We start from the raw sequence: 23,863 nt of genomic DNA, 5'->3' as shown, positions 1-23,863 counted from the left end.
TTTCTTTTCTTTTCTTTTCTTTTCTTTTCTTTTCTTTTCTTTTCTTTTCTTTTCTTTTCTTTTCTTATGCTTGCTTTCTTCCTTGGTAGGATGCATTCTCCAATCCCCTCTAAGAAACTACTCTCAAGTTGGGAGGAATAGTTAATTTCACTTCCCAGAGTTTAATTTCTTGGCCAATAAAACATGATGGAAATGACCAGCTTCCAGGCTCATGCCTTAAGAGATTGTCAGCTATAACTCTCAATCTCTTAGAATACTCACTCTTGAAACCCACTTACCATGCTATAGTGAAGCTCAAGCAGCCCCCATAGAGAGGCCTGCAGAAAGAGGAACCAAGTCCCCAGGCCAGTAGCACTGGCTGAGCTCTCAGCCAATAGTCAATACTAATTTGCCACTCACATGAGTAAGCCAACCTGGAAGTGGATTCTCTGCCCCAGCTGGCGCTGCATGGAGCAGAGACAGGCTGTTCTTGATGGGCCCTGCCCAAATTGTATACTAATGAGTGAAATAAGCATTAGTTGTTGCTTTAAGCCTTTGAATTTTGTTGTTATCTTATTACACAGCAATTGAAAACCAGAACACGGTCCAAATGGTCTTCAAGGCCTAAGCTGAAATTTCCAATCCAGCTTCTATTTATGATCCTTTAATAAAGGGCTACAGGATACTTGCTCTGCTTTTTAAAAATAGGTACATTATTTCCCATTTGATTATCGTCTCGTGTGTGTGTGGTTTTCTCAATTAGGAGCTCCAAAGGGAAAAAAAGGTGACAGATAGGATAATTAAAACACTATCCAGAAGCCTTCCACAAATATCATTGACTAAAACATTTATTGAGAAGATATGCTGCTAGAGATTGGTGACAGGAAAAAGATATTAAATGCTGGATCTCAGTCTTCGCTTTACCTTGGAATCACCCAGGAAGCTTTACAAAACACAGTGCTGGGGTCTGGGTCTCCCACTGCCTTCCGGGTTCCAGAGTTTCTGGTTTAGTTGGAATGTGGCCTGGATATCACAATTTTGAAATCTCCCCAGGTGAGTCTCATTTGCAGCCAAGTTTGAGAACCACTAGTATGAAATACCACTACTGTCCAAGGAGCCTTGTAGTCTACTTGAGGAATCCGGATTTCACAAAAAAAGATAAGCAAAGTCAGAAGATCGAGACCATCCTGGCTAACATGGTGAAACCTCATCTCTACTAAAAATACAAAAAATTAGCCGGGCGTGGTGGCGGGTACCTGGAGTCCCAGCTACTCGGGAGGCTGAGGCAGGAGAATGGTGTGAACCCAGTAGGCGGAGCTTGCAGTGAACCGAGATTGCACCACTGAACTCTAGCCTGGGCAACAGAGCAAGACTCCGTCTCAAAAAAATAAAAATAAATGAATAAAAGATAAACAGAGTACCAGGGAACACCCAATATGTGATATGGACAATCCTAAATGTGGACTAGACATTGAAAAACAAACTGTGTTTCCTCTCATTTTGATTTCTCTTTTTACTAAAATTGTAGCCTATATTCCATTTCCTAATTACAACATTTCATTGATTGTCGTAACATAGGACACACATGTTTTTCAAAATTTAATGCTTTTGCAAATAAGATGCATCTCACAAATGTTGTGGATATTTAATATGTTGCTTTTATTTCCTTAACAATTTATTGTCTAAGAAATCTTTGTGAGCTATCATTAACAGTATCTTAGAATATAAGAAACATATATACTGTCTTTCACTTGTTCCTATTCTGCGTATAATTTTTTTGCCATCATATTCTATATTACATTGTAAGATCATTGAGGACAAGAATCAAGTATTTCAGTGCTTTTAGTACAGTGTAACACCTAGTACAATGTGTTTAACACTTATTACAGGCTCAATAAATAGTTACAGATGATTGGATACCCCTTTAAACTTATTACTGAATATTTAGAGATTCATGAGGCTGGGAGACACCTATAAATCACTTGCAAAATTCTAGAGAGAGAATTATAGAGATCCTCACTATATACCATTTAATCCATTTGGTATTTAACATCTTGAGACCTCTGCATTATTTTCATTTAGGCTTTTGTTACAAGACATTTTGTTTTCTTGTGGTTCCAGTGTTTTTCGGGGGGGGGGGGGGCATCTAGGTAACCCTTTTACACCTAACTACTGTATATGTTCCTGGAGCATACAAATGTTGTCCCAATACAACAAGTTGGCCTGAAGGATTAGTAGTTTTATGAATCCTCTTTATTTAGCATGCTTTAGAGCTGAAATCCACTAAATCAAGTGCTGCTCTTTCCCTAAACACATTTCTTATGAGTGCTACTTGCACAGAATTATATTAATAAATTTAATCAGTAAAAGCTCTCAATATTCCACATTCAATCAGTGCCTGGTATGTGAAGATGATAAATTCCCCTTGTCCATCCTGCATGTCACCCAGTTGCTGCTTTCTGATTATATTCATTTTACTTAGGATGGCTGAAGAAATAGGCAGTTCTTCCACTCAGTCTTTCGTAAGTCTGTGACCTGCTTTGTTAACACTTGTGCTGTAGTTGGCCCACATCCATAGGACATTTCTAACTTGCTTGCTGATTAGGCTTTGAGGGAGCCTTGCCTGCTCCTCAGAACTAGCAGGCTTATGCCAAGCTCTGTTCTGGCATCATGGAGGTGGGGTGGGAGCCTTCTTTTTTCTTGGTGTTTCCACATCCTTTTCCTCCTCCCTCTGTAATCGTTTATCTAGTGGCCAGAAGTAACTTCTAGTTGCACTCCCATCCTTCTTCTTTTCCCAGCCATCCTCCACAGTCAAATTACATAAATATGTGGCTTGTAGTTCATTCTGCTCTTTCGCAGTGGTTTATGGCCCAAGACTCATGTTAGAATTTTCTGTGGATCTTAAAAATAAAAGTACTTGGAATCTACCCCTAGAGATTCTAAATCTGGATGTTGGCCTCAGGCATCTGTGTTTTTAAAGGAATATCATAAGTGATTCTTACATACAAGTCTTTTGAAGGTCACTGTCTGAGGCATCTGCGAATATATTCTTGGATTAAGTTTTATGTGCCTTGTGCTTTGTGGGCATAGAACTTGACTTATGGACCGATGTTGTTGATTTCTTTACTATATAGTAATAGTTTTGTATGTTAGCTCTTTCTCAAGTTTTTACTTTCTAGCACATTAATTTTATTTAGGATGTTTTCAGCCTCCCAAGTTGTAGTTGTCTGCTTTTTTATGAACCAAGAGCTGTTTGTTTTCCAGTGACAATTTAATCAGATCTACATACAATGAGATGCTTAATTCCTGCAAATGTAAAGATTCTAGGATAAAAAGGACCTTCTCATTAAATAGCAGACAACATGGATGAGACCATTTCCTGGGGTCCTTGCTGACACCCCCGTCTCCCCCATTTCAGTATGTGTATGTTCATGCTCTGTTTTTTTTTTTTCTTTTCTTGCATGTTATTGGGAAATCTTGTCTATCCCAATTCAGAGTGTAGACTTTAAGAGCATTTGAAATGTCATCTCTCACAATGTATTTATTAACTGTAGCAATGTTGTGCTTCCTGAGATTACTTCCCAATTAAACTACTTTCACTCAGAGCTTTGTCTTTAGCTATATTTTTCAGGAAACCATCTAAGACATGGACCATTTCCCCTTATTTGGCACTTATTTGAATAATTTATTCTCTTTGGTTTCCTATATCTTGTTTTCTCAATCAGATCATAATGACTTTTTGAGCAGAATCTGCCCCTTGTGATTCTTTAGAGCCAGTCTACACAGTGGTTTGTGTGACACAGGGGCAAACTTAGAGAATGGGTACACATCATGACTAAGGTCTTGATTGATGGATTTAAAGATAAAATTAGAATAAGAATAAAATTCTTTGGAGCTTACTTTAAAAAAGTGGGTTGAAGACTTTGAGGAGAAAGGAATAGTCTGGCAGGTGTTTTCTTGTTCAATAGGTGTGGCGGTTGGTAAGACAGGTAGAATAAAGGTGTAGGTACATAGGAGGAAGTCATCCCTCATTACGTATTTCAGAACAGCTTATATTTCATAAAGAAAGAGATACATCAAAAAGATGTTCTTATAATTTTGAAGCAGGGGTTCATGATAAATTGCTTTGAGATTTCATAGGAAAGGAAATGAACATTTATTGCAGTCTTTAGCACAGGTCCAAAAATTGCTTAGAAAAATGGGTTATTTCCAGCAAGTTATTGTATAAGATACATGAAGGAAATATCAAATAATACAACATTTTCAACAATGCAACTTGAGGAAAACGTGAAGCTATTCTATTTTGCCTTGTTCTACTGGTAAGAAGAGGAGAAAAAAGGCGATGCTTAGAGTAGATTGACAAGTTATTAAATCTGGTTCCTCCAAAGTATGGTAAGAGTAGGCAACCGCTTATCTATTAGTGTTTTGTTTTGTATCTCATTGATTTACATTATAATCTCTACTATTTCCTTTTTTGGCTTGCATTAGTTTTGTTTGTTCTTCTATTTCTAGTTTCTTAAGGTAGAAGATTAGGCTATTATATTGAGACTTTTTATCTTTTTGATAAGTATTTGAAGATATAAATTTCCCTCAAAGTACCACATTAACTGCATTTCACAAGTGATTTTTATTTTCATTCAGTTTAAAGTATTTTTAAAAATTCCATTGACTCAGGGATTATTTGGAATTGTTTTTGTTTAATTTCCAAACATCTCAGGTTTTACCAGACTTCTTTCCATTGTGGACCTATAGGTTAATTCTTTTGTTGTGGGAGAGCATATTTTATATAATCTTATCCTTTGAAATTTATTTAAACTTGTTTTATGGGACAGCATATGGTATTTCCTAGAGCCTATTCCGTGTGTGCTTGTTCAAGTATTTAGCTATTTTTTTTTTTTGCCCTTGTCTGTATTATGTCAATTCAGCTGTACTTCCACCTAAAATCTAAAATATTAGCAATTACCCATACTTCACGGAAGATAGCAGAGATAAACATAGTGGCCACATGCCTGGATCTGGTCATGAGGTCTAATTCGATAATCTCATACCTTCTGTTTTCTACAACCTTTCCCCTGTTCTCCTGAATTCCTTCCAATACCGTGGCTAGCCTTTATCCTTTCCTAGAGGTTGGCCAAATTTTATTCCTGAAGAATTGGAGTCTTTGGTGGTTCTAGTTTTATTTAGTTGCTGAAGTTTCAATTGAGAAGTAGCATTGGTTAAGGGAATACTAAGAGGCACCCTAGGAATCACTTGAGTTGAAGATGGAAGTCGTCTTTGCCTATATTGGGTAGCGACATTCCAATTTCACGTTGGTAATTAGAATCAAACAGCTCAGCCTATAGAGTGATCTGCTTTTTTGCCACTTGGTTCAGAGCCATACAGCTTTTTGGCATTGGGGATCTTAATAGAATGACCCCTCAGAATATGGATCAAAAGGGCAAAGTACTACTGATAAGTGGTTTTATGGACAGTTTCCATTAATAAAGGGGTTCAGAGAAGAAGGACATAAGAAGATGAGAGCTAAGCTTTTCAGAGATACCTGGTGGGATTCATGACATACTTTTAGGGATTCTTCAGGGGCATGTAATACTGCATTATGCACGGGGGAGAAAGACTCAGTGGAATTACTTTTATTATTATTACTGTGATCACATTTGCACCAACAGTATGATGAGACCATGGCAATCTCAGGGCTGAACAATTTCAGAATATAGGAAATAGTTCCCTCATATCTTCTAATATATAAATTAAGGAAAAAATAGGTAGGAGTGGCAATGAGTTTATAAATATGCTGTCAGAAGGCAACTAATCATGGAATTAATACTGTGAGAAGTTAGGCATTCAATTTTGTGTGTATTGCCAACTTATGATCCTGAAGACACACTTGGGACCACTATCGCAAAGGAAATTATGACCAATCTCCTTGCCATTATATTTGACTCTCCTTGCTCCAACTCATTATGCCATGCAACTGTACGTGTAAAATCAAGGAACAATACCCCGAATCTATTTAAGGGTATGACTTTTTAAAAGGCACTAACCTATGCCACTGCTTGAGAGATATTTGAGTGAACTGACATTAATCATTCTCAGCATTTCTTACTTTAATATTGGTGGAATTGATTGTTGGTTGCTTATAAAGAGAGTGACAACATGCGTTAAATTAGTTATAAGGCTATCTTTTCATTTTTAAAGAGAAATTAAAGTTCTGGTCTTGGTTGCTACATAGCCTGAGTTTGATGGAATAACATTTGAGCAGTGGTACAACATTTCAATTAGTAATTGCCCAATCCTCTTCAAGTAGCGTGAATAATGCTAGGACAGCTAAATTCTATGAATTTCTCTAGCTTTGTTTTTAACTTGACAGGCAGATTTTTTTTTTTTTTTTTTCTATAGCTGAATACTCACTGTCTGTGATTTAGCAGGTGGATTGGACTAAGATCACAGTGATAGCCATCCATTTAAATAATAGTTACTTGAATGTAGCTGAGGGAGCCTTGAATAATTTTAACAAAGCTATATGTCTCCCTAAAATAGTTTTCAGTTTTTTAGAACAAAATACAGATTTCTTATTTTCTCTTTGATACCAATATTATTGGTCATGATGCTGATGCCACACTGTCATCCTATGTTCATTTTGAAGACTTTTAGCACCTGAATGAGGTTGAAAGTAATTGTAGATGAATGTTACTGAAGTGATATGTAATTTCCTTCTTATGAATTATTCATATCAATACCTATTTCTGTATCACTGGTGCGGTATAAAATATTACATGCTGTGTATGTAAATGTCTTCATCATATTTTATTTCTATGCACTATTTTAAAGTTATTTGGCAAAAAATACCCTATCCTAAAACAAAAACCTCTTTATTCATATAGAATTTATCACTCGTAAAAATGTTAGTCATTTGAACAACAATATATCTATTTTTTATGCTTCTTTTATAATTCTCCTACCTTGAGTCATTGTTAAATGCTTTAAGACCAAATTTATTTTCTTCCCACCTACTTCTTCCTTAATGAATTGTTGAAAGATTATTGCTGCTGTTTCTAACTGAGACATTGCATTTATTATTAAACTCCTTGTGAATATTTAGATATACAAGATAGAGTGGTTCATGAGACTGCTCTGACTTCATGTAATTATAAGAAAACCGTTAGGACTGCATGCTATTTTCTCTATATTACCTTTAGTACCTTTGTAGAATAATGGGGAATAACAGGACTCTTGAGTCAGTAAGTCATGAGTTTGAATCCAGGATCTGCCATTTACTGGCTTTGTATCCTAAGATCCCAGGAGTACTTTCTATCTTAACCTAATCTCAAATGTCAGTATTCGTTGCTCCAATAGGACAAAAGCCATGATGACCAATAGCGGAGAAAATAAAATCAGAGAGACCATTGTCGAGAGAGTGCATTTACTTTCAATGCCTGTGCTGAGTTTTCTAGGCCCCAGGCCCCAGGGATTCTCAAGCCCAGATCCTGGCATGGCCACCTTTTCTCTTGCGACTATTTCCCAAGCAATACAGCATAATAACTATTTACATAGCATTTGCATTGTATTAGATATTAAAAGTATATTGGAGGATGTGCTTAGGTTATATCCAAATACTGCACCATTTTATATTAGGGATTTGAACATCCTTGAATTTTGTTATCAATGGGAGGTCCTAGAACCAATCCCCCATTTGATACATTCTGAGGGATGACTGTGTATGTATCAAATGTACTCATACAACATAATAAGAAAGTAATGACAGCTGAATTGTGTACCTGACTTATTTCGTAGAAGGGAGCAGTAAATAACCATGCTAACAATACGTAACTGAGAATAAAGAGCCCATCAGAACTTACAGGCCATCAATTGAATTCCCACCAACTTTATTCCCATTTCCTTTCTAGATAGGCTTCATCTGAGCCTCCAACACCTTGCCTATCTTTATTTAGAGAGATGATAGAGGGATCATCAATTAATCTTATTATCAGCCCTAAATTCGCCTTTCATTTGTGTTTCTTCAGTCATAGCTACAATGTTATTTCCATATCCAGCTTCTCAACTATATGGTTGCTTCTTTTTTTCCACTTGCTCCTGCCCTCTGCTTACTGGCACACATGTGCTCTGAGTGAAAATGCAGAAAAGTAGCCACTCTGCAGTTGTTCCCTTTGCCCAGTTAGTAGAATGCCTCTATTTTTTGTGCAACTTTGGTCACAGTCTGTGATGGATATTTATTTGCCCATATAACTCATGTTCCACCCTTCACTCTGCTCTGCACCACAGAAGGCTGATCTATATGGAAATAATTGACTCCCTTTATCCTCTGGTTTTTAATTGGGTTCAGCCAATAGGAAACATAAACAGATCAGAGAATGGGAGAAGAAAGAGGTTGGGGTATTTATTTCCTTGGCTCACTCTCTGCTAGGAGATGGATTAGCTGTGATAACATTTCTCTACTGAATATCACTGCTCCCATCTGACAGCCTTCTACAAGTGCAGTTGAAGTACAGCTCTCCCTAGAGTCTGGTAACTAGTTATTACCCCTACAAGCTAGAGTCAGTGTATGTTTTCTGAAAAACTAATGAAGCTTGAGCTTCAAGGACTTTCACTAGTAAAGGCTTGATCCAAGTCCCTGGGAGAGGCTCCAATAATATGCTCAGCCAGTAGTATGAGAGAGACCAATTTGGTGAGCCTGTTTACTTATACAGATGAAAGGCCAGCTTCTCACTACTGTAGGAAGGTAACTGTGGGGTGGGGGTGTGGACTTGTTCTCTCTATGGCACAGGAAAGTCAGTTTAGTTTCTCCAAAGCAAGGAGAATCCTAGAGGTCCATAAAGGAGGGACTGGGACATAGGTTAAAAAGGGATACCGTGTTGACCTCAGTCACATGGATACTGCCAAGGGAGTAGATAGAGTTTCAAATATCGGGTTTGAGTCCATGGGCTCCATGAGAGGCTAGTTTTGGGAGTATTTGGAAGAAATGATTATCCAAGAGAAAATCAGTGAAATTTTTTTTTACAGTACATAGTATGCTTCTCTGTGCACGTAGGCTTGTATGTGCTTCTAGAACTACTACACTGTACTTTGGAGAATAGACGTACATTGAAGTGACATTGGTAAAAAATGAATGAGTAGAAAAAGGGAGTGACAAATGAAGTGTGTTTTCTAGGAGTGAGAGTGAAGGGAATAGCAAATTACTAAAATAGCTTAAAAGTGAGTCAACTGGTAACTTTTAAATTATTATTTTTTTATAAATCTTTATTTTTATCAAAGGCATACATGCTCATAAATTAAGAATCTGGTGGTTATACAGTGTTAAGACAATTTTCTTAATGCTCACGACCCTCATTTCCATTTTCCTACGTGCAACCACTTTCATCTCTTTTAACTGAGACATAACATTATAGTCAGACGTCACGTAATGACTGGAATACATTCTGAGAAATGTGTCATAGGGTATACTCATACAAACTAGATAGCATAGTCTACTACACACCTTGGCTATATGGCAGCCTATTGCTCCTAGGCTTCAAATCTGTTCAGCATATTACTGTAGTTTATACTGTTGACACTTGTAACACAATGGTAAGTATTGTGTGTCTAAACATATCAAAACATAGACAAGGTACAGTTAAAATATGGTTTTATAATCTTGTGGGACCACAGTCATATATGTGGCATGTCATGGACCAAAAGGTAGTTATATGGTGTATGACTATCTATAAATTTTTATGTCAGTGTGTGTGTCTATGTGTGTGTGAGAGAGAGAGAGAAAGAGAGAGATTTACCTTCATAGTAATATATAATTTGCTTTTGTGGCTTCTATTTTGTTTTATTAATTTGGGCAGTATTTATAGCCTTCTTTCAGAAGATGAGGATTTAGTTCTGTTTTTCCATCCCACTCCACAACACACACACATTTGAATTTACATAATTCAATCACTTATAAAAGCCATTGAAAATAGGCCTATCGATTCTTTAAAATTCAAACATTAAACTATAATAAGCTATGTTTATTGAACATAGGATTTAGTCTACTTGGAGGATATACAGTCCTCTTTTGGGGATATGACTGTGGAGTCATGTGGTTTTTAAGTGTGCGAGAAATTACTGTTGGAAGGGTAATATAAGGGTTAACAATATCAAGTTACAGGCAAGAATTGGGAAGCTAGTAGAAGTACGAGGGATAGGGAGAAGTGAGTATTTATTTGTCAAACGCCTATAATGTGCCAAACACTGTGCTTAGTACTATTCTAATATATGCTTCTAATAAGCCTAGGGAAAGACTCCTTCATTAAGAAAAGATGGAGGTTGAACTCAAACCACATTCAGTAAAAAGGAATTCAGTGAAAATTCTCAGAGATGGAGCGTACTTCAACCATGACCAGATTCAAGGACACAAAAAACAGTGCAAAGGCTCTGGTTCTCTCTCTTTCAGCCTTGGCTGCATTAGCTTGGTTTCCTTGCAGGTAGGATCTCTCTCTGTATCTGCCAAGATGGCTGTTGGCTTGCCCATTCCTTCATTCTATCATTTTAGCAAAACAGCAAGGAATTCCTCCTTCCAGAGTCATTATTTTAACCCAGGAAAATCTCTAGTTGGCCCTGTTTGAGTCATCTGCCTATACTTCTTAGGGGGTGACCAGCCATCATGGTAGGTAGCTCCTCCATGGACAGAAGGAATGAAGGAGGGTCAATTTTCCAAATAAAGAAATACTTAAAGAACAAACAACATGCACCTATTGCCAACTTTATGAAGCAAATATAATCATTTCTATTTTCCACATAATGAGATAGAGAGAAGTTAAATCGCTTGTTTTATATCACATAACTCAATAGAACTGGGTTTAAGATGTTATTCACATATTTTTCCTCTGTATAAAACTGTGTACTGAACAATTTTATGGAAGTTCATTTAGTGCTATCTTTTTACTAATTTAATACAACACTTAGAATACTTTATACTTGACTATGGAAATATTTCTTCAAAAGGGCTTTTGTATCTGAGGTTGTATTATTTAAACAAATAGGGATATAGTATTTACTTTAGAGAATTATAATTTTGTATAACTACAGCCATCTTTATGGGAAAGCATTTATCTTTGAAGAGAGAGACAGATTCATCAAGTTAGGTAAGAGATGATGCTGGTGCCCTGCTCACATCTGCTGAGACCTCAGCATTGTTGGCTGCTGATCCCATGGTTTCCAATTGTAAACGCCTACTGCTTGTTGTTGAAAACTTTCTCTGGCTGCCAGAGAAGTGTCAGATGTTAAGAGTTTCTGGAATTAGTGCTCAACCAATGATAGACAGGAGTTGGTGGATAAATTCCCCAGCTCCCTAATATCCTGGAGGTGCATGCTCTACATTGCCTTTTGGAATCCAGTCCCAATGGGATGGATCCACAGTTACTCATAGCAGTCAAAAATGCACTTTATTGACTTATTTTTCTTTCCTGTCTTATGTACCTACTTCCCTTCCTGGGATTACTTCCCAAAATAAACTGCTTGCTCCCATATCTTTGTCTTAGGATGTGTCTCTGGGGCAGGTTACCTTAAGATAAGTGACTCTTGTACATTAGACATGTGGCTAACTCTGGCTATTTCAGCCAATTTGTACAGATATGTTTATTTTAATATTTTCACTAGTCATAGTGGTGAAAACATGCAAATAGCTTCTATTATCTGTTTTCAGCTAAGAGTCAAATTTACTCAAAATTAATAAAGAACATACACATTCTAATAGCAGCTAGTTTGCCTTAACATGAACTCTGAAGATGGACAACAGGATTTGAATCCTTTCTAGTTGTGGTTCTTGGACAAGGTTCTTATCCTCACTATGCCTCAGTTTTCTGTCTGAGGTACAGAGTATCTATCTTAATATTTTCTAAGAGCATTAAATGAGTTAAAATTTGTAATGTGTTCACAAGAGTGGCTGGCATAAAATAAGTGCTATGTAAGTATTGGTTAAACACTTGAATAAAAAATTAGGTCTATCAATGATAACAGTTAAGACTATACTTTCCCAAGTAGGCCACAGACTATTTCATTAACAAATTATTTTATTTTAATAATACATTCTCTTCCATATTAATTATACATTTTAAACCAGAGCACAATTATGTTTTAGCTTCATGAGCTGTTCATCTTTAATGAGTACTGAGTTAATTAGCCAGACCTGTCTTTTTGGGCACTGCATCTGTTCTGCAACATTCAGCTCAGTATTCATTATTTTAAGACAGCAATTCTTTTTTTGAAAAATATTTGGAGAAGGAAATGAATAATTACTCTGCTACACTACATCACTAAGTTTCAAAATGCAAATAATTGGAAAATATGCATGTGGGCATGGTTATACCTGAGACGTGACTCCATATTTTATTATACATAAGAAATACTTTCTTGCCCATTAAATTGATGCAGTTCATTGTTTTTTCCTAAGAACTATTTTTAGTCTGCTTTTAGAATGCCTATTTGTGCCTTCCTTTTGTCCTCTGAATGTCAATCTAATTTCACTCTTGTTGAGCTGTAAATCATCCAAAGGTTCTCTTCTATTCTCAGAGGTGCCAATCCTTAGTATACAAATTAGGTCGTCATTAGTTTAAAGAATTATAACTTCTCCAACAATGACCTCTCATCTTCTTTTCAGTTCTATATTTTTAGCTGTCTATCAATAGCAGTGGTTCCAAATAGGGGTCCATGGACTGGCTATATCAGAACTACCTAAGAAACCCATATATATATTCACATACTCACACATGTATCATATAAATATCCACATACCAATATGCACCATTCCTAGAGATTCTGATATAGCAGTTATGGGCTGAGACTTAGGAGACAGTATTTTTTGTGTCTCGCTCAGGCAATACCGTACCAAGAACAATCAGGTTTGGGAACCCATAGATAGTGACTCATCCAATTGTCCACTGTCACTTCAAATGATCCTATAGCATTGCCAAACAAGCTGATTTTCCTCATTCATTACAACTCTTCTGAAACTTTAGGCTGACGTCTTAGAATCATATTTAATTCCACCTGCTGCTTCATTCCCACTCGCAGACATTAAACCACTCAGTTGTCTCTTCCTTCTACCTTCTCTTCCTTTCCAACACCTCATGTTATACCTTATATTAGTTATTTAAGCATATGTTGTATTTGCTACATTTGACTATGAAACCTGGACACAAGAACTTGTCTTGTTCATGTCTAAATGTGCCTCTTGGCATCCAGCATAGTACCTTTCATGGAGTAGGTATTTAATAAATGTTGGATGAATATCATATCACAGTCATTCGCTCTGTATCCAATCTTCCATTACTTCCAAAATGGCCCTATTTTCCAATCATAGCTTACCCCTTCTTCTTTAGTCTCCTCTCTCACTTACTGTTTATCCCAACTGGAACATGTTTTCTTTTTCTTTCCTTAAGAAATATTATATAATTCCTTTCCAGAATTAGTTTTCCAGGCTTATTATGAAGCAATGTATTAAATATAAGACTATGAAGAAGCAGGATAAGACTCTCTACTCATTGATATTTCACAAGGGTTTGAGGCTGATCATGGAGTACATGAGTATTTAACAAGAACCACATGCCCTATGATACCCTAGTCGTGCAGGTCTCCTATTCTAGTTACATGATAAATTTTGATCATTAAATGCTTGTGGCTTATTTCAATAGTTACTCAACCATTCATTTGACAAATACGTATTGAGTGACTTCTGTTCCAGGCACTGGGAATAGCAGTAAACAAAAACAGTGATCCTTGCTCTCATAGGGTTTAATTTCTGGTAAGGGGTGTTATTAAATAACCAAATACATAAATATAGATTGTGTTAGATAGGTGCTGCGAAGGAAAATAAAGCTGAGTGAGGAGAATAGGAAATTGAATTCTATTACATTGAATGCCGTGGAAAATCTCAACTGAGCAGAGGAATCAGTTAGGAGGCTATTACAGTAATCAGGCAGGAAATGGTGCTGGTTTAAATCAAGGGACAAATGTGGAGATGGTGAGAAGAGATAAGATTTTGGGTATATTCTGAGGGAGTAGCTAACAGGATTTGGTGATGGACAGGATATAGGATGCTACAAAAGAGAGGAGTTGAAAGATGACTCTAAAGCCCGAGCAGCTGGAAGGATAAATTTGCCATTTACTGAGATGGGGAAATTTAGGAGAAACAGTTTGAGACGTAGGTAGGGAGGATTCAGCGGTTTGATTTTGTACATGCTAAATTCTGGGGACATACACCTTCAAGTTTGTTGACTAGACAGGTATACCAGGCACCCTGTAGTTTGCAGGAGGGGTTGGGCTAGAGAAAAAATGGAATTTAAAATGTGAACTGGGATAAGGTCACTTAAATAGACAAATCAAAAGTCCAATAACTGACTCTTAGAGTATTTCAACATTATGTAGGGAGCAACCAGCAAAGTATATTGTAAGGGAATGGCCAGTGAGGTAGCATATAACCAAGAGAAAAGGGTGTCCTGGAGCCAAGGGAAGAAAGCATTTTGAGAAAGAAGTGATTATCTGTATCAAATGCTGCTGGTGAGTCAACTCAGGTGATGACTGAGAGTTTACCATCAGATTACCAACGGGGAGGTCATTGGTAACCTGTAGGAGAGCTGTTTTGGTTGAGTGGTAGAAGTCTGAATGGAGTGAGATCTGGAGATAACATTAGGGAAGGCGTTAGAGATGGAATCGATCATGCTTTGGAGGAATTTTGCTTTAAAGTGGAACAGATAAATGGAGTAACTGTTGGGGGTAATGGGAAGGAGTTTTTTTTTTTTTTTTTTTTTAATTAGAGCTGTTTTAGCTTGTTTATATACTGATATACATGATCCAGTAAAGATTAAAAAAAATGATAGAGGGAAACTGATTAGTTGCTAGAGGGGCATCCTTTAATAGGTGAGAGAGTTGCAGACAAATGCAGAGATGAGGCTTAGGAAAGAGCCACACTGTTCATCTTTGTAACAGGAGGGCTGGCAGAGGACAAGGGAACAATGGCGCAGATTGGAATGAGTCAGGAGGATGCCGGTGGGAAACTGATAGCATACTCAAATAAGGTAATTGAGGAGAGGTTAATAAAGTAATTACTTACAAGAGTGGGAAATTTGAGGAAACTAGCAAGAGCTGGAGAAGCACCTTATGTGAGCAATAGCAGGGAGCTGTCACCACTCTAGTCCTGGAGAATCAAGTGAAAGGGCTGTTATTGGACCTCAGCACGAGCTCTAGCTGGAATTATGACTGTAGGAGAGGGCTGCGGGACAGGACCTGGGGACTTTGGGAGGCAGTATAGCAACTACCAACTCACAGCTCAGAACAGAGCCAGGGAAACAAAACCCTGGATCTCACTCTCCTCCCACCCTCAGTTCTCTTACCCTTCAACTGGCCCAACTAATCAGTATCCAGAGGACAAGAAACTGGTGCAGTCCATACAGCTCAGCCTCCCGGGGCACAGAACACGGTGGAGAAGGGCGGAGATGGATCTGAAGGGGAAAATGGAGAATGTCAAGCATAATTGTGACGGAAATGTGGGGAGGTTATCTTCAAATTACTTATATTTTCTCAGTGAAATAGAAAGCACTACTCTTAACTGAGAGTAAGGATTATGGATGTATTGGAAGTTTAAGGAGAGAGAAACTGTAAAATAGTAATTGGTAGAGCAGGGCAGAAAAAGGACTAGGGAAAGAGTATCATTACTGGGCCCATTTGAAAATTTTCTTAGGCTAGTGATTATGAATGTAAAATAAGATAAATCAGCCTCATTCACCAAACATATTTATCTGTCTGGAGGAAAGCACAGTGTTGTAAAAGAGTTACATTTTGGGTTGAGTTTGGCAGGAGAGTACAATAAAATGTGAAAACACAAGGGGAAGAAAGAGACTGTAGTGACAGACCATGCACTGTAAATTCATATACAGGGAAGTCTGGATACAGGGGAATTAGTAGATAGGCTGTAGGATCAATGCGCTAAAAAATCTGGGAGGACAAATAATTTTTTGGAGTCAAGAGTAGTAAAGGGAGTGAGGTGAAAGATAGGAGAAAATGATCAGAGACTCAGACTATGGGAGGGGATAAACTTACTGGCAATGGCAGGGTCTATATAGGGTACAACAAAGAGACTGAGTTGTTAAAGTTAAGGAGAAAATCACTGGAGGTCAAGTGGTCAGGAAAGTGAATTGAAAGGATCAGACTCATGGACTTTGAAATTGCCCCAAATAATGACAATAGTAGAGATGAACAACAATGGTCCAGGAGTTGGAATCCTCAAGGAATGAGGGGATGGTCCGGTAGACTGTAGATGACTGCTATAAGGAGTAGTGGGAAGTGTAGTTTGATGTGTGAACTTCAAAGTTGGAGGGGGTAGTTGGGAGAAGGGAGGGATCATGACTTGGAAAGAAAACCGAGGTGCAAGGAAGACTTCCATTCATCCGTCAGTCTCAGTGGTGTGAGGAATGTGAGGAAAGAAACAGACACCACCTGGTGGAACTTCAGGGAAATCAACCTCTCGGGTGAGAGCCAGAGCTCACTGAGAGCAGGAAGATGAACAGGGGGAAGAAGAAAAGATACTAAACACTTACTGTGTGTCAGGAACTCTTCTATAATGTTCTATATATTCATTTAATCCTTAAAACAATCTTGCCAAGGAAGGTATTATTTTCAACTCCATGTGATAGATGGGGAAATTAGAGCATAAAGAGGTTAAGTACCTTGCTTATGACTGTATGAGAAGTGAGGGGAAGAGCTGGGAATTGAACACAGATGGTCCATCTTGAATCTCCATGTATATAATAACCACTGTGTTTTAAAACCCAGCTACAGGCATTTGAAGAAGGGGTTTTGTTGATGCTCCACCATGAGTTCCAGAGAGTACAGTGGAAGGATTTGGGACTTGGGGAGAGATGGATGGGTCATACTAGGGATTGTACAGAGCCACATGGGATGTGGGATACACTGAGATTTGGATGTTCATAATTTTGAAAGCATATGAAATTAGTGCTGATGGTCTCTAGGAAAGTTAGGGATGGTGAGACTGTGTTGGGATAATGGTACCAAGGACAGGAGAGTACCTGTCAAGAGCACAAGCCCAATGTCTCCCTCATCGCTCATGCTGGTGAAGGCTAAAGGCTGGTAAGACAGTTTTACTTGGAGCATAAGGAGATTTGGTACCTCCTCTTCACTCCACCCACTGCCATTTTCTTTCTTTTTTTTTTAAACACTGCTGACATCCAGGAAGTTTATTAATGAACAATTTAATATTAAAATATGTTAATTTTAAATGTAAATGAACATATTTATATGTGTGAAAACATGTTCATATGTGAAAATATTTAAATAATGAACAATTTTAAAATTATCCCAACTTTTCATTTGGCACATCGCTTTGAAATATAAATCGTCTCATCAATTAAAGGGATCCTATTACCTTTACAAAATGAGAACTCTTACAAATCTTCTTACATCTATTTATGCTTTATAGTTTCTAAAACACCTTTGCACACACTATTTCACTTATCCACTTTACCAAGTACCAGTGTTCAGCTCTGTTTCTGGAATATTTTTGGCATGAAAAGTTTACTTATGTAGCGGGTGGACAAATGAAATATTGAGTTTGGTGAAGGACACGGAGTGAAAATGTGAGACATGTGGAAATACTCAACATTTTCATTAAACATTTTTTCTCTTGAATTTTAAAAAATGAAAATATTTTTGTCATACTCTTCAAAGGGTAGAATAGAGAAAAATTAGCATAAAACTCTTGGCAGAAGCTTTTCAATGAGCGTTTATTACAGGAATCGACTGCATTTTAAGTGGAATGGCTTAGACACTCAGCTTTGCACCTGGGAAAGCATATGGTAATAATAAGAGAAAGCATTTGAAGTGTCCAATCTGGTCAAACTGCATTTTCACTCTTATTGATGAATCAGCAAGAAAATAATTTTATACATCAAAGTTATTTATTAAATGTTAAGCCATTTGTGCAATAAGTATTGCTGTTAATAGAAACCAGCAGCATGTTGGAGATGACTTTCAGAGTGATTTTTCTTTTGTTGTTACAAAGAACAGCAGGACAAAAAGAAGCTAGTTAGAGAAAAAGGTAATGGCTTTTTTCTTGCATAAATAAAGCACTTGCTTCTTACACACTCACAATGGTTTCTTTCAAGTGAAGAAATTCTACTGATGTGAGATTTCAGAACCCTTTCTGCTTTTTTCTTTCCTTTTAACTCACTAGTGATTTACTTGATTGGTGAAATTAGAAATAATAACTGGCATGCCTAATTCAGCTCTGTGCTTCTTGCTTAACATGATCTAGTACCACATGGTCTGGATACATGACCACACTTAATTCTGGGGTGCAGATAACAGGTATTTTTGGCTTTCATGCTAAGTTATATTCTGTAAGTCTTAAAAAGAAAAGATAATATTTTGGTTCCCTCTGCCACTTCATTGCTTTAATCCTAAAATTGTTCAAAAGCTGGGACATAATAGTGTTATGATGATTAAATTATATGACAAGCTGGAAGCTTTGTCAGGCCTTCAAAACTGGGTTAAATGCTTCTCTTATGTGCCTGCAAAACTCCTTGCTTCCCTGGTGCACTTTATAACTCTTAAAACACTTTTATTGGTTTAATGCCTCTTTCTTTGCTACAATATAAAGTCTGTGGTGAACAAGTCTGTCTTGTTCATCTTGGTATTGCTAGAATCTGACATGGTGTCTGACAAATAGTAGACGTCCAATTTGTGGAATAAATAAATGGATAAATCAATGAGTGAGCCACTGCTTGAGAAAAGGCAAAGTTCCTAATTTAGGTAGTAAATTAGAAAAATAGAAAACATTTTAAACTCTTCGCTCAAAAAATGAAAATAGTAAGGATAGATAGTAGATGCTATCCTTTTATACTTTAGTTTTCAGTATATTTAATTATAACCATTAACATGTATATCTTCTTCAATGAGTCATGATTGAACAGCGCTAGGAAACTATGGTTAACCTTGTAAACATCACGCTTTTTATAAGGATCAGCATTTCACTGATGTCTATTCACTATCCTAGTGTCTCATCAGCTCAGCCTCTAGGCAGTGATCACTTCTATCCTCTAGTATTTCATACATGAAAATATGGAGATGAAAGCCCATAGTTTATAAAATGCGTGATGCAACTGATTGCTTGCTAACAATAACATTAAAGCCTATTTTAACAAGGCTTTTAAGGATGAATAGATATAGCTGTTTTAGAAAGGTCTAGCTGTTTCTACATGAAGAGAACTGGGGGATAATGAAAAAGTAAGTAATAGTGATTATTATTTTGAAAGAAAATAATATAATCTATTTTTATTTGGATTGAGACTCTGAAATAAACATTGACATGAACACTGAAATAAACTGTGAAGTGAAATTAGATTGAGACAGCAATGAAGCTTGCAGGATTGTAATACTCATTCTAGGACCATTTCTACATAAAACTTATAAAGGAAGAGTAGAAAAAAGGCCTATCTTGATTTGCAGTTAACTATTTCTTTCCATAAGTGAAATGCTATGCTATTCAAGTTATCTATTGTATGATAATAAATTCTCAAAAATCTGGAGGTGCAAGCATTTAGATAGGTGATTCTTGCTTAAGGTCTTTCATGTGGTTGCAGTCAAATGGTGGCTAAGGTAAGAGTCGCAAGTCCGGTGCCTGGGCTGGAATGGTTGAAATAGCTGTGGGCTAGTTAGCTGTCTTTTTCTCTCCTTGTGGACTACCCATGTGGCCAGTAGAAGCTTTCTCGCTGCATGGTGGTCTCAGGGTCTTATATGGCATCTGCCAGAGAGTGTTCCAACAGAAAGGAAGTGGAAACTGCCGGTCTCTAATGGCCTGGACCCAGGCACTAGAACAATGCCACTTCTGCCATATTCTTTTGGTGGAATAGTCATAGAGCTCTTCCATTTTCAAGGGGAGATAATATAGGTCTGACCTCTTGATGGGAAGAATGTCACAAAATGTGTGGCTTTCTTTCATCTGCAACATATGCTAATGCCTCCTGATATGTCTTGGCTCTGTGTCCCCGTCTAAATGTCATCGGGAATTGTAATCCCTACATGTTGAAGGAGGGAACTGGTGGGAGGTGATTGGATCACGGGGGCGGTTTTCTCTATGCTGTTCTCGCGATAGTGAGGAGTTCTCGCCATATATGATGGTTTTAAAAGTGGCATTTTGTTTTTCTTGCACTCTCACTTCCCTCCTGCCACTGTGTGAAGAAGGTGCCTATTTTCCCTTTGACTTCTTCATGATTATAAGCTTCCTGAGCCCTTCCCCAGTCATGTAGAACTGAGTCAATTAAACCTCTTTCCTTTATGAATTACCCAGTCTGAGGTGTTTCTTCATAGCAGTGTGAGGACGAACCAATACACCTCCTCAGCTGAAAGTTGTTCTCACTAGCATCCTTGGGTTGTGGTAGAATAAATGGAAGGTGCTAGCATAAAATTAGTTCTTAAAAAATCTGGAACACTAAATTTGAAATACTTGTCTATATTATATGTACACTGTTCATTGATTCTTACAGATCATTTAAAATTGTAACTTCAAAAGGTAAGAAAAAATCAAAGGTAGAATAGATGAGATCTAATTTTCTTTCTATCAGTTTATGAAATTAATATGTATCTTAAGGCCATTTATGGTTGGCAAAGTGATTGCAGCTAATGTCTTAGATGATTTATTTTCCCCATTAGGTCTTACTGTTATGCACAAGCAAACAAGCAAACCATTTTGGTACCCTCAATATTTTTTCTTTTTTTTTGTCTCTAGAGGAAGTAAACTTACAAGATTCATTCCTCTCTCAATTACAGATGTTTAGACAATTAAAGGAGGGATTTGCAAAGCTCAGAGCAAAATTAATTTTGACCTTGGGAAAAAATGTTGAAATGAACTTGTTCTTTTTTTATCCTCCCATTTAAAACCTAAGAAACCAATATTTAGCGTATGTTTTCCCCTATCGGCATAACCTGGATTCTGCAGCTGTGCAAAATCTCAACTTTTCTGGGTGACATAATTAATTGTCAGTGCTATGATGCCATTGTGTATATTTTGCTTAAAACAATATTACTCTATTTTCTTTCTTTCTTCCTTTCCTTTCCTTTTTCCTTTCCTTTCCTTTCCTTATTTTTTGAGACAGAGTCTCGCTGTGTCACCCAGGCTACAGTGCAGTGGCGAGATCTGGGCTCACTGCAACATCCACCTTCCAGGTTCAAGCAATTCTCCTTCCTCAGCCTCCCGAGTAGCTGGGACTACAGCTGCATGCCACCACACCTGGCTAATTTTTGTATTTTTTAGTAGAGACGGGGTTTCACCATGTTGCCCAGACTGGTCTTGACTTCCTGGCCTCAAGAATCCACCTGCCTCGCCCTCTCAAAGTGCTGGAATTAAAGGCCTAAGCCACCACACCCCGCCAGAAACATTACCTTCATAATAGCTAATATTTGTGGGGCACAAACTATGAGCCAGGTTCAAGGCTAAGTGTTTGTCTTTGTATTATCTCAGTCACTTCTTTCAACAGCTCTACAAGGTAAGTACTCATATTATGCCCATTTTCCATGTAAGGAAATGGAGGTGCTCAGAGGTTGTGTCACTTGCCCAAGTTCACATAACTAGTAGTTGTTGGTCTGTAAAGTCATACCTAAGCATGTCTAATTCTGGAGACTGAGTTCTTAATCACCTTATTATACACACTCCAAGCACACATTCAGTGACCCCAGGATCAGTGGATCACACACATTTTTAACTGTGGCTCTTGTAGGCTGAGGATGAACTCTAATGGTACAATTATTAGACCTACTTTCCAGTTGAAAAAGGCCTTATAATAAAGAACTGAAGTGAAACAAAAATTGAAAAATGGTCATTTATTTTATCGCCTTATAAACTGACATATAACTTAGTAATTTTAGCACATTAACCTTGATAACGTGTTAAATAACACGCATTCATAGCATAGCACTAGTAAAGTGTGTACCATCACAGAAACAAAATGGTGAGCCAACTATATTCTAAGAGGGACTAGTATTCTGGAATCCAAAAATAAGAAAATATTCTGAGGAAGAGGGAGTCTGTGTCAAATGCTACTGATAGATTAAGTATGGTGAGGACTGAGAATTGACCATTGGATTTAGCAACTTTCATGCTTAGTAGGAGATTTGTAATGTTGCACAGTAGGTAGCTAGTTTATTAGACTACTGAATAAGAATCCTCAGTAAATTTTAGTAAAGTACTAATTTTAGTTATAAACGCCAAATTTTGACAATGCTCCATGGCTCAGGTAGAGTCAGGTTAGCACAGAGTTCTGTAGCCAGAATGCCTGCACTGGTTGCTGTGGTTACTGATTAGGTGATCTCGGGCAATATATTGTACCTCTGTGTGCCTCTGATTTCCCACCTGTAAATAGGGATGACAAACTACTTATCCCTGGGTTTGGTGTGAAGAATAAATGAGTTAATGCAGACAAAGTATTTATTAGCGTGCCTAGCAATAATAAGAAATACATGCTGGCTATTTCTATTATTAACATATTGCTAAAATATGATACAAAATAAGTCTATGAAATTGTGTATCACTCACTTTTAAGAACAAGAGAACTTGCAGTTGTAGATCATTTGGTGGTCCTCAGGGGAATACTTGTAGCTCACTGATGGGTTATAGAACACACTGTGAGTCTCTGGTTCAAGTGAATAAATTGGGGGTTTTATAAGAGTTGACTCTTATTTGGGGTTTGAAATGGAAACAAAAGGAGTTGAAATTGTTTTCTTAAAAATTGACCATTTTTCTGCTTTTTCCCTTTCCACTGGCTTTCCATTGTTATTCTTTGGACTTTTGGGAAAGAATGGTAAAAACCAGAAACTAGAGAAAGGTAAAAAGACAATGAATAAGAAGGAAAAATTAGGAAGGAAATGCAGAGGGAACATTTTGAAAACATTCGCCTCTATTTGTGAACAAGAAGCATAAAAAATATTATATGTTTGGTTTGACTCTTCTTGGCAAAGAGTAAAAGGAAATAGGATAGTAGTAGTAATTGAATGAAAATATTTTTATCTTTTCTCCTATGTTTGTTGGCCTCATAAATGTCTTCTTTTGAAAAGTGTCTGTTCATATCTTTATAAATTTAGGTGTGGGCATGCCTAGATGTTTGAAGTCAGAGAATTTCCCATTGAGTGGAAATGACATGTAACTCATGCAAACATCTATGACTTCCAATTTTGGGGTATATATTTGTTTTTCCTCTCAATCTCCATCCAGTGATGGTGTGTCCAATTAAGGCCTGAAGCTATAATAACATACAGCTTTCAGTATTCATAAAATCAGTCTTTTGTCTTTGAAGGCAGAAATGGGGACTATTAGCAGAAAATTCATCTTTTCCACCTTTTCTTCTCTCAGCTGACATAATGGCTTATACAACCAACAAATGTTCAATGGATAAATTAATATGAAAAAATAAATGGCAAACATATTAGATATGAAATGATTGGGCGGCAACTCATTGATTGCCACGATTTGATTAAGCTAATGTAGCTTGTTAAGATTTTTTATATGTGTAAGGTGGCTATGAATATTGCAGACTACAAAATCCATGTCTGCAGAAAGTGTAGCTTTCTAAATGTTTCCACAACTCAATATAATATCTTTTTTTTGGAATCTGTATTCTGGCGATGGCAGAAAAATAACGATCTTAATAAATTTTGAAAACAGTAATGTATAAGATACTCTCCTGCCCCAAATCACATCACCTTTACCTTACTTCTTATTTAAATCTTAGCTGTGTACATAATTCCATAAGGACATTGATTTACTTCCAGCTGTCATCAGTGAGATGTCTATGTGCTAAGTCTTTGCTTTTTTGCCCAGGGGTCCCTCTAAATTCACAAA

This window comes from Piliocolobus tephrosceles, chromosome 2, assembly GCF_002776525.5.
Source record: "Piliocolobus tephrosceles isolate RC106 chromosome 2, ASM277652v3, whole genome shotgun sequence".
Classification (NCBI taxonomy): domain Eukaryota; kingdom Metazoa; phylum Chordata; class Mammalia; order Primates; family Cercopithecidae; genus Piliocolobus; species Piliocolobus tephrosceles.
This window is presented reverse-complemented; position numbering follows the sequence as displayed.